This window comes from Drosophila virilis, chromosome 5 (assembly GCF_030788295.1).
Source record: "Drosophila virilis strain 15010-1051.87 chromosome 5, Dvir_AGI_RSII-ME, whole genome shotgun sequence".
NCBI lineage: Eukaryota > Metazoa > Arthropoda > Insecta > Diptera > Drosophilidae > Drosophila > Drosophila virilis.
The window spans coordinates 27,205,535-27,215,602 of record NC_091547.1 but is presented as its reverse complement, the minus strand read 5'-3'; positions in this window follow the sequence as shown (position 1 = coordinate 27,215,602).

The following is a 10,068-nucleotide window of genomic DNA, read 5'->3' as shown; positions in this document are numbered from 1 at the left end:
ATGAATAATCATATTTAGATCGGACCACTAAATCATATAGCTGCCATATGAACGATCGGTCGAAAATTAAGTTGTTCTATGAAAAGAAATTTACTTTATCAAGATGTCTTGACCAAACTCGGCATTTATTAATTTTATTATTCTCCTCATATATATGCAAAATCCTATTGAGATCCACTACATCATATAGCTCCCATTGGAACGATCGGTCGAAAATTAAGTTGTTGTATGAAAAACATTTTGTTTATCAGGATATTTTGACCAAACTCGGCATTTATTAGTTTTACTATGCTTCTCATATATTGGCAAAATTTAGATCGGATCTCTATATCATATAGCTGCCATAGGAACGATCGGTCGTAAATTGATTGTATGAAAAAACATTCTGTTTTTCAAGATATCTTGACCAGCGTCGGCATTAATTAGTCTTACTATACTCCTATATATAGGCAAAATCCATTAAGATCATAGTGGTCGGATAAATCGCTACCATAGGAGCGATCGGTTGAAAATTAAGTGTTGTATGAAAAAAACATTTTGTTTTTCAAGATGTCTTGACTAAACTCTCCATTTATTAGCTTTACTATACTTCCCATATATATCCACAATCCTATTGAGATCAGACCACTATATCATATAGCTGCCATAGGAACGATCGGTCGAAAATTAAGTTATATGATAAAATAAAATTTGATTATCAAAATATCTTGACCAAACTCCCCATTTATTAGTTTTATTATGCTCCTCAGGATTTTGCCTATAATCCTATTACGATCGGAACACTATATCATATAACTGCAATAGGAACGATCCTTCGAAAATTAAGTTGTTGGATGCAGAACATTTTGTTTATGAAGATATCTTGACCAAACTCTGCATTTATTAGTTTTACAATACTCCTCATATATAGGTAAAATCCTATTAGGATAGGACCGCTCTCTCATATATGTGCTATATGAACTATCGGTCGAAAATTAAGTTGTTGTGTGAAAAAACATTTTGTTTTTCAAGATGTCTTGGCCAAACTCGTTATTTATTAGTTTTATTATGCTACCCATATATGTGCAAAATACTATCGAGATCGGACCACTAAATCAAACAGCTGCCATAGGAACGATCGGTCTCAAATTAAGTTGTTATATGAAAAACATTTTGTTTGTCAAGATATCTAGACCAATCTCGGCATCTTGTGAGGCGGCTACTGAGGTCCGCCGCCCCACAGTTTTTTTGGCCATCGTTCCAATGGCCAAATCACGGCGAGGAGCCGCTGGCGGGACAACCCAACAATGTGTTTATAAGTCTTGATGGTATAAGTTATATAAGAGGCAAGAAGCCGCCAATGTGACAAGTAGCAATTTATATAAGAGGCAAGGAGCCGACAATATTATAAGCCGCAGTGTATTAATTATACTATAATCACCAATTATAATAGAGTGAGTAAAGAGGCAAGGAGCCACGAAAGTTATAAGAGCGAATTTGAATTTAAATGCCGGCCGCCGATGCAACCGTGCGTTGCTGATCGGTTGCTCAACACCGCATTTGAGAGAGCAACTCCAATTCGGCGGCGAAGAGCGAATGCTCCGAGGCGAAGTTACGAAAACTCGCGGCGAAGAAAACAGTGCGACAGGGTTTAGCTCGTGAGGTACTATAAAGTAGCAATAAGCAAAGAGTGAATAAAGTACATATGTTATAAGCATTGAGAAGAAACCGGATAATTCTTTGTTTTCTGGTAGCCTGGCTTACCTTAACATCGGAAGCCATTCCTCCCAGCGATATTATAAATATCTTTTAACTCGCTAGACCTGGTAAGACTGAGAATTATACCCCGGCCAGTAGCATCTTTACAAGTGGCGCCCTAGAAGGGCCGAGAGGCGTTTAGGGGTGTGGCATGTCAGCGGACAAGCCCGCAAGCCTGCCCAAAAAGATATTTAAAAAAAAAAAATATTTTTTTTTTTAAACGGGGGAATTTTTAGTCGGGTATACCCTAGAGGGAGAGTACCCCAGCGGAGAATGAGAGAAAGACGATATGATATATTTGTGATATATAAAACTAGGGGATTAAGAAGTCCGGTATACACCAGCGAACATTTTTATACCCTGTGTTAGGCAGAGGCAGAAAATGAACACGTCCCGAATTTTAGTGACGAAAACGCTTGCAAAAATCAAGCACGCAAAGCAAAGAGACGAAAACATAACGGTCGGTCGTAAAAGTACAGCACGCGCGCGCCAGACGGGCGACGTCGAGATCACGCTCGAACACGGGTGCACAAGCGCGCGGCGGAGTCGACGTCGGCGTCGAAGGGGCGTTAAGGCGTCGCGGCAGCGGCAGCGGCACAGTGAAAAGTTGAATTCGTCAGTACAGTTGGCAGTAAGGATGGTCGCACTTTAAGATTGAATGCGATCGAAGTGGACAATAAGAACAGAACATGCGCCAAACGAATCAAACGAAAACGGGTTAAAGTGTCAAGAAAGTCGCGAGAATTACTTTTTTTTTATTTCGGGAAGTGGCTAAAGATAAATAAAAACAAGTGGATAAAAATAAAATTTTTTATATATAAAATTAATTAAACAAAAATAAATAATAAAGGGACCGACGGAACCCCTAAAACAGGAAGAGAGAGAAAGGTATATAATAAGGGATGGAGGCAGGTGAGTGCCAAAACCCGGGGGTAGGCGTCCGTTGGATTCACCAGCGACGCAAAGAGGAGTTAGTGGCGATCGCCCAGAAGTTTTGGCTGGAAAAAGAGGGGCGCGGCTGTCCACCTACGTGCAGGATGGCGGTCATTTGACTGAGATTTGGGCTTGGCTTGCCGAGCTTGAATCTCAGTACTCTAAAATTCTTGAGCCGCCATCATTGGGCGTCCCACCCGACGTTGGCGGGCGTCCACGTCAAAAGTCGGAGTCTGACCTCAGGAGCTCTCAACTGTACGGGCGTTGGCAGACACCCATCCCGAGCTTGTCCGTTTCGGGCGTGGAGGCGGTTCCTGCTCTCTGGGGGGATGAGGAACGCCGAGCACCTGCGGTCAACGCAGAGGTAGGACGGTCCCCTGTTGAACCGGGGGGTGATCCCTACCACACTAGACCATACCATCACCCGGAGGCGAGGCCACTTCCCAATGTCCCGGAGCAAGCTCGGAAGTGGGGTATGAGGTATGATGGACGCTCCGACCCCCTTGGGTTCTTCGAGGACCTCGAGGAGCGCGCCATCACCTATGGTATTGCCCTCGACCGCATGCCCAGGGCAATGAGCGAAGTGTTCTGCGATTGGGCTGTTCGTTGGTTTCTGAGCAGTGGGCTAAGGGATGTGCCGCGGGAGGGGTTTTCTGGAGTTTTTTTACCCCCTCGTTACTTCGAGAGGCTTGAGGACGAGATCCGATCCCGAAGGCAACGCGTAGGCGAAGAGTTCAAAGAATATTTAATAGAGCTGAGGGCTCTTATACATCACGCTAGATACGAGCCGGCAGAAGAGCTGCACCGGATCTACGAGAACGCCGCTCCGGAATACAGGCTTTATGTGCTACGGCAAGACTTCTCTACCCTATCCCAGCTAACTCAACTGGCCGTGGAATACGAGACCGTCGTGAGGCAGAGGGCGGAGTACTCAGGCAGCCAACCCGTAGCCCCAGGTGTCTCGAGTTCGAATAGTGCAGAATGGGCGAGAACGGCACAGTCCCCGGGGGAACATCTTAATCCATTCCGGTCTGTTCCCAGCGGATCCGGAACGACTGTTATGGACAATAGGGTCTCCGCCCCCTCACGCAGAGGTGGCCCATCGGATGATGAGCCAAGAGGCCGGGAACGGAAAAGATCCGCGACGCGCATGTCGTAGGTGCGCACATGCTGGGCACTTCGCCAGGGAATGTCCCAACGCCCCCGTCTTATTTTGTTGGGTATGTGGAAGCCGGGCCGAAGTAGTCAGGAGTGTTGCCGCCGCGCGGAGGCGGGAAACGGGCAACAGCGTCGCCCGGACCAGGATCGGGTCGGAGCCGATACACCCGGAACGCAGTAGTAGGACACCCGCTGAAGGTGGATGGTGGCCGGATTGTCGCTACGGTAGGGATCGGCGGACAAACGATGCCTGCCACGATCGATAAAGGAGCCACTCGTAGCTTCATGAGTGAAGACTGCGTACGCAAGTGGACGATTCGGGGAAGAGCGGAGGATATACAGGCACGCATCCGCCTTGCGGATGGGTCCACCATAGAGGTGGAGAAAGCCTTGAGAGTAGATGTCAGCTTAGGGGAAAAAACGATCAGCATGACGATGCTCATCATGCCCTCGATGTTAGACCACGTAATCCTGGGTATGGATTTCTTGGGTGCAATGGGCACTACAATACGCTGCGGCGAGGCAGAACTGGTCCTAGAAGCAGTGACGACACCGGACGTGGGGCCAGGAACGAGCGAGGAGTCGGAGAAAGGCCTCCCAGGTCATGAAAGGGGAGCCCCTGCTCGGCTACAGAGAGAGTCGGAAAAAGGCCACCCGAGTCTTGAAAGGGAAGCACCTGCTCGGCTACAGAGGGAGTCGGAGGAAGGGCTCCCAGGAAATGGAAGGGGAGCACCCGATGGAAAAGGGAAGTAAAGTCCGGGTCAAATCGAGAGCCTGAAGAACCCAAGAGGCGGCGCGTAAAGCTGCAAAGGCAGACTTATGTTGGCTACGGAAGCGGCATGGCGGGAACGTGCCAGGGAAGGGACGGAGAAGGAGCAATGGCCAGACACCACACGGACACAGGAGCAGGAGCGACTGCCAGAATCGAGCGGTCGTGGAGTTCTGTCTGGAGTCGACTTGGTGCCAGGAGGGGGCGAGTACGGCATCGAAGAGGCGGAGTGGCCAGCGGATCTGGATCCAGAACTAAGGGAGTTCCTGAAGTCAGAGCTGGCTCTCTTCGAGGGGCTGTGGGGAGTCTCACACATCGCGGAGCACAGAATCCGGCTGAGGGATGACAAGCCGTTGAAACAGAGATACTATCCCAAGAATCCGGCCATGCAGAGGGTGATCGACGAGCAAGTGGATGAGCTGATCCGGGCAAATGCCATCGAGCCGAGTTGAGCGGCCGAGGCAAGTGCATGGCTTGCCGGCGATCACACCGGGGACTTTGGAACGAACGCTAAGGGGTAGTAGACGTGCATTGTGAGACGAGGAAGGTCATAGAGTGTAAAGCGGAGCGCTAGGGCTTCAGAAAACAGTGCGGCAGGGTTTAGCTCGTGAGGTACTATAAAGTAGCAATAAGCGGGGAGTGAATAAAGTACATATGTTATAATCATCGAGAAGAAACTGGATAATTCTTTGTTTTCTGGTAACCTGGCTAACCTTAACATCGGAATTAACCGGTGTTCGACCTAACCTCGATCACAAGCATATGGTACGAGATTGTGGCCCCGGGGTGGGCATTACCGGTTGGTGTTTCGACAGAGTAACCACAACCTCCCACCGAAATTATAAATATCTTGTAGCTCGCCAGTTCGCCTGGTAAGACTGAGAGTTATACCCCGGCCAGTAGCATCTTTACAATCTATTAGTTTTACTATAATCTTCATATATATGCAAGATCATATTTAGATCGGACCACTAAATCATATAGCCGCCATATAAACGATCGGTCGAAAATTAAGTTGTATGAAAAAAAATTTACTTTATCAAGATATCTTGACAAAACATTTATTAGTTTTACTATTCTCCTCAAAATCGGACCACTATATCATAAAGCTGCCATGGGAACGATCGGTCGAAAATTAAGTTGTTGTATGAAAAATCATTTGGTTTTTCAAGATATCTTGACCAAACTCGGCATTTATTAGTTTTATTATACTCCTCATATATAGGCAAACTTCTATTAAGATCGGACCACTATATCATATACCTGCCATAGGAACGATCGATCGAAAATTAAGTTGTATGAAAAAAATTGCACTGTATCAAGATATCTTGACCAAACTCGGCATTTATTAAGTTTACTATGCTCCCCACATTTATGCAACATCCTATTTAGATTGGAACACTATATCATATAGCAGCCATAGAAACGATCGGTCGAAAGTTAAGTTGTATGAAAAATTATTTTGTTTATCAAGATATCTTGACCAAGCTTGGCATTTATTCATTTTACCATGCTCCCCATAATTATGCAACATCCTATTTAGATCGGACCACTATATCATATAGCTGCCATCGGAACGATCCTTCGAAAATTGAGTTGTTGTATGAAAAACATTTTGTTTATAAAGATATCTTGATCAAACTCGGCATTTATTAGTTTTACAATACTCCTTATATATAGGCTAAATCCTATCGAGATAGGACCACTATATCATATAGCTGCCATAGGAACGATCGGTCGAAAATTAAGTTGATTTATGAAAAACATTTTGTTTATTAAGATATCTTGACCAAACTCGGCAGTTATTAATTTTACTATGCTCCCCATAACTATGCAAAATCCTATTTAGATCGGACCACTTTATCATATAGCTGCCATAGGAACGATCCTTCAAAAATTAAGTTGTTGTATGAAAAACATTTTGTTAGCATTTATTAGTTTAACAATACACCTCATATATAGGCAAAACCCTATTAATATCTGACCACTTTCTCATATAGCTGCCACACGAACGGTCCGTCGAAAATTAAGTTGTTATATGAAAAATCATTTTTCAAGATATCTTGACCAAACTCGGCATTTATTAGTTTTATTATACTCCTCATATATAGGCAAAATTCTATTAAGATCGGACTATTATATAATATACCTGCCATAGAAACGAGCGGTCGAAAATTAACTTGTATGAAAAAAAATGCACTGTTTCAAGATATCTTGACCAAACTTGGCATTTATTCATTTTACTATGCTCCCCATAATTATGCAACATCCTATTTAGATCGGACCACTATATCATATAGCTGCCATCGGAACGATCCTTCGAAAATTAAGTTGTTGTATGAAAAGCATTTTGTTTATTAAGATATTTTGACCTAATTCGGCATATTTTAGTGTTACCATACTCCTCATATATAGGCAAAATCCTATTAAGATCGGAACACTAAATCATATAGCTGCCATAGGAACGATTGGTTGAAAATTACTTAGTTGTATGAGAAAAAAATTTACTTTATCAAGATATCTTGACCAAACTCGGCATTTATTCATTTTACTATGCTCCCCATAACTATGCAACATCCTATTTAGATCGGACCACTATATCATATAGCTGCCATAGGAACGACCCTTCAAAAATTAAGTTGTTGTATGAAAAACATTTTGTAAGCATTTATTAGTTTAACAATACTCCTCATATATAGGCCCTATTAAGATCTGACTACTTTCTCATATAGCTGCCATATAAACGGTATGTCGATTTTTTTTTTTTTCATTTGCAATTATTACATTGGCTTATTTTAATTTTTCTGTTATTGTAAGGAACAACTTAAATTAAATTTATATGAATATTTACAACTACTAATATACAAATTAACAGTGGCGACTAAAAGCGATATAAATCGATCTGGGAGATCTATTGGGTGAGACCTTCGCAGTCTCCGCGTTCAGAGTCCTCCAATTCTACGCCTATTCAGAAGACGCCTAGCCAGACGATTAGGATGATTTCTCAGTCGCGCTATATAATTTGCGGCCTGTATATTTATTACGTCCTCCACTTTGGGCACTCCTAGGTCTTTTTCCAAGTCGGAGGTTCTCATATACCAGGGGGCACCAGAGAGATATCGGAGCATTTTTGCTTGGAGCACCCTGATTTTTTTAATACGGGACTTTGCAGCAATGCCATATACCTGAATACCATAACGCCAGGCGGAAGCTATGCAGGATCTATAAATGGTCACATTGGCGCATTTATTCAGATTAATGCCAATATTCCAACGCTTAGCACACATTTCAAATTTATGAAGATATTGCTGCTGGACGTCGGTAGCTTCGTAGACACATTCATTTCTTGATAAGACGGGTGTGTCATCTGCAAAAGTGGCAATGGTAAGGATCCGCGACTTCAATTGTAGAGCCAGTGGGCATGTCGTAGGTAAAGAGGATGTAGAGCGTGGGCCCTAGTACACTCCCTTGAGGATCGCCAGCCCCGATGGCCTTCATATTCGACTCAACTCCATCGAGTACTACCGAAAATGACCGGTTTGTCAAATAACTTTGCACAATCAAATATAGTTGAGGTGGCAACAAGGGCTTGATTTTGCAGAGTAGTCCATCATGCCAGACTCTGTCGAAGGCTTGTTTTATATCTAAGTACGCTGCCACTTCGTACTCTTTAGCTTCGAAACGAGGATAAAATTCACCACCCTATTTAGTTGTTCCCGTGTGCCATGAAATTTTCGGAACCCGAACTGAAAGGGGGGAATTTTTTCTTTAATTCTATCCATAGACAGCAGTCTCGTAAGCAGACAACATTCGAAGAGTTTTCCGATCATGGGCAACAAACTAATAGGCCTGTATGAGTCTAGGGACGAGGGGCTCTTTCCAGCCTTATGGATCATGCATATCCTCGCCTTTTTCCATTGGTTTGGAACAGTCCCCAGTCTCAATACAGCATTAAAAATTAACACTAAAAATACGACTGCTCTGACCGGCAATGCTTTAAGTGTTATGTTGTCGATCCCATCTTCGCCAGGAGCTTTTTTTGTCTTAAGTACTGCTATGTGGTCTGATACTTCGTTGGCTGGAAGGCTTAGCTGGCCTGGGTTCTCCAGTGTGAGTTGAACCCTTCTGTTCATGCTTACCGAACTTGTATTAAAAGTTTTGAAGCGATCCTCCAAGTCTTCGGCGAATGCATCAGCCCGTTCCTTTGGGGATCTGGCCCAAGATCCATCAGACTTTCTGATCGGAAATTTGAGGATCACTTGCTGCTTGTACCTTCTCGTCAGTCTCCATAGGGAGTGACTTGAAGATTCATCTGGAGAAACATTTTCCAAAAAACGGTTGGTTTTCCTTTGTCTATTCAGCTGCAGCAGCTTTTTGACACTCTGCGGTAGATCCTGTCAATTGGATCTCCGGCTCGACAGTACTGCCTTCTAATCCTTCTTTTAATCAGCAGTAGTGTATGGATTGCTGGCGGAAGTCTCACTTGCGGTCGTGAGCTTTCTGATCGGCTTACTGGCGCAGAAATGAGGGCTGCCTAGTGAACCTTGTTCAGGAATAGCGCATATACATCTTGAATGTCTTCTGGCGCAAGTATTTCCAAGTTTAGGTCTAAAATTTCCTCTAGATCTCGTCGGAAACTCAGGCCTTATACTTAAGCCATCTGGGTGAAGTCCGTTATAAATAAAGAAGTCAATGGCACTCGGCATTGACGTCTCTTTATTGAACTTCTCCAGCCCAGTACGCAGAGTATCGGCGTACGAAAAATTTCCTCGCACCAAGGTTGCTGAAATGTGTTGCTGACGGTCTTTTTTGCTACTGACATGACTTTTCAATCCTAGACTTAATTTTGGTTTTCTTTCTTGCGTTCTAGCTTTGAACACATTGCATCCCTTATGCCAAGCCTCATGGTTTCCACCGCAGTTGATACAGCAAAGATTCTCAACCAAAGTTTCTTTGCATTGAGCTGTTAGATGATTTTGTTGTTGGATCTTTCGAGGACGAGGGTTGTGAATACGAAGGACACTGTGTCCATATCGCATAAATTCCTCTTTAATGCTATCTTCAGGGGTGGTGCTAGCCAAATTACGGACGATAAGCCTGAAGGCCTTGTCTTCCTTCAGTTGGTATGTAAAGTGATGTGCATTATTTTCTTTGAGAAACTGCACTAGACTACGATAAGAATTCGAGTTTATAGGAGGATATAGCTATCTGACCCAATGACTGCATCAAGCTCTGCCTCCATCTGGGTCACATTGTTTACATTTTCGATGAAGATGGGGGGTGGCTTCCTGGATCTTGGTACTCTGGCATCTTTTTCCGCATTCAGCTCTACTTCTATCTCTTCTGCCTGTGCCTCGGCATGGGCTATTTCCTCATCTGTAGGATCATCGTTTTATTCATTTTCCAGTAATGCAAATTGGTTTTTTGAGTTTATTGGGATCTCCTTTAGACGTCTGTCCGATATCTGAGAT